Consider the following 2,684-nt stretch of genomic DNA (forward strand, 5'->3'; position numbering starts at 1 on the left):
AATTTTCTTAGAATAAATTTTCATATAGAAGTGAAAATACCTAGTTTTTTTTTACTAAGATAATAATTCTTTGTATTATCATCTTTATAAACTTGTGGAAATCTTCTAAGGTGTGCAAGACAAATACAGAATAATTTAAAGCAGCCACCCTGGTGGTGCAGAAGGCTATGAAGCTTTTCATAGCCATGGCAGCATGAGCTTGATCCCTGGCCAAGGACCTGACCCACATGGCACAGCAGATCTCTCCTGTCTTGCCTGCTACCCTCCTTAGTAGTGTATTTTAGTTTATCTGCCTGTTTTACTCCTTACTCTGTCTCTGGTAAAACTTCTACCCTCCACATTTCTGGTGATCCCCCAGTTCTTGTATATATAAATGAATAAATCTTTAAAAAGATAGAATTTAGGAAGTCAGATATAATGTGATTAACATTGCTAAAAATGATGAAAACATAAAAGGATGCCAAAATGTCTTCTAACAGAGATGATAATTAAATCGAAGAATTGTTTTAAAAGATATTAAAGGGGAAACTCAAATGTGAGGCTTGCATAATCCTTCTTACGTTAAAGGCACTTGATAATGAAAAAATGGGATTTACTGTAAATCCATTTGTAAAATAACATTTCTGAAAATTAAAAAATTATATAAATCAGGCTAAAACAATTGCTACATATTCCTCTCTTTAAATATTGTAAGAATATTGTCTCTAGTTTATTTCAAAATCCTTCCATGTCAACTACAACTTCACTTACTTGAACCATTTGATATTCATCATATGGCAGTATCACTGGTGTGAGCCCAAAGTTTGCATCTCTTTTGCCTTTGCCTGATATTCAGTAGCACCTTTGTTAAGCTTAACAAAGCTTCAATTAACATACTGAATATTGTGGAACCATATATTGCATAGGGGTATCCAAATCTTAAGTCAATTAATAAATTGATCTAAAATTATGGTTATAGCAAAATCAACAGGAAGTGAATCACCCTAACAGATAATGCACTGATTGCTCCATGTCTTTGAAAATATGGCAACATCAGTCTGGAGGCTCTAATTCATGAAATCTTACTGTTGGAAAACACCTCAAAGAGGCAAACACCTTCTGGCCATTCAAATTGTTTTACCCATGTGGTGGAATGAAGATGAGAGCCAGATATTTGTAGAGAATGGAAATGCGGGCAACTGGGAAGACCAGATCAACAGGCTTATTAGAAGAATAAACAAAGGTGTCTACCATGTCTTGTTTTTGTAATATTGACAGTTAATAAACAATAGCTGCTTTCAAACTGAAAAAAAATCTTGGAGACAGTAACTTTTAACCTACTTGAGCAACATGCACATACACATGCTTGCACATTTATCTAACATAAAAAGTCTTTATTGTTAAGTTATGCAGAGGAAGGCATTTAGTTTTCCTAGACCTAAGCATTTCTAAGACCAGGTTTCCAGAGAGAGAGAATCACAATAACTCGCTATCATTCATAATAAACACTGCCTAGCACTCTATATTATTGCATTCACTTTCCTGGGATAAATGGTCCAACTGGCAATTTGGTGTGGTTTAACTCTAAAGAAATTTCACATCAAACTACCTCGCAAGATGATGGCAGATAATCATTCCTGGTTGTCAGAATTGATGTCAGAATTAATTTCATTAGGAACCCATGTCAAAAGCCTTCCAGGTGCTGTAGAGCTGACACTTAATTGTTTGCTGGGTATAGGTCATAATATTCATCTCTTTTCTTACCCTATTCCAGCTATTCTGGCATTTCTCTTCAATAAAACAATAACTTTTTATCAGTCTTAGTTTTTAAATGTGCCATATCAATTGCTTAGTATGCTTTTCCATTAGATCTTGTTGTGGGTACCTCCTTTCACTTCAAATGTCATTTTGACTGTCCTTTGTCATATTGATGATTCTATATCTCTCTTTTTCTTTTCCCTTACTCTTTTAACATTTTATAATTCTTATTATATTCCAATATTAGTTTTAGGTTTACTTGTTTATTTGCTGATCAATTGTCTATTCACCAGAATATGAGCTTTTTGAGAGTGCACCGATTGTTTTACTGCTCAGTCACCAAAGAACTGTGAAACAAGTGACTAAAAGTCTGAAATATGTTAGCAAGTGAAGTATTTGCTGTTAGTAATATTACTGATGTGAAACATATATTTACCTACAAGCTTTCTAACAAAGATTTTCTCCTTAGCCAAACTCTTTTCAGGCTCCTTGCAGTCATCTCCTAAACTAAGCCTCAATCTTTGTTTATAAAGATTTGGCTAAGCATAAACATAGTTTTTAGTACATCCAGAGGACAAATGTAATCTCCTTTAAATAGCCTATTTGAAAAATTCATAGTGGATAAGATTTTTTTTTTCAGCAAACAACTGAGGCTATAATTGCTTCCTCCTTGTCTATGTGGGAGGGTAACAGTCTAACTTCAATATGCACCAGTTTAACAAATTCAGGTAAATTTTACATTAATCAACTTATTCCCTCTTCTCTCCCCAATTTTTCACTTGCCTTACTCCATAAAAATATTTCTTATCCTCCATCGTGTTCCATCATTCTTCATTTAAAACTCCCTGTAACGCCATCCTGCCAAAAGCAATATACAGATTTAATGCCATCCCCATAAAAATCTCAATGACATTCTTCAAAGAAATAGAAAAAATGTTGATGAGATT

Source organism: Condylura cristata, unplaced genomic scaffold (assembly GCF_000260355.1).
Source record: "Condylura cristata isolate star-nosed mole 26May11 unplaced genomic scaffold, ConCri1.0 scaffold00056, whole genome shotgun sequence".
NCBI lineage: Eukaryota > Metazoa > Chordata > Mammalia > Eulipotyphla > Talpidae > Condylura > Condylura cristata.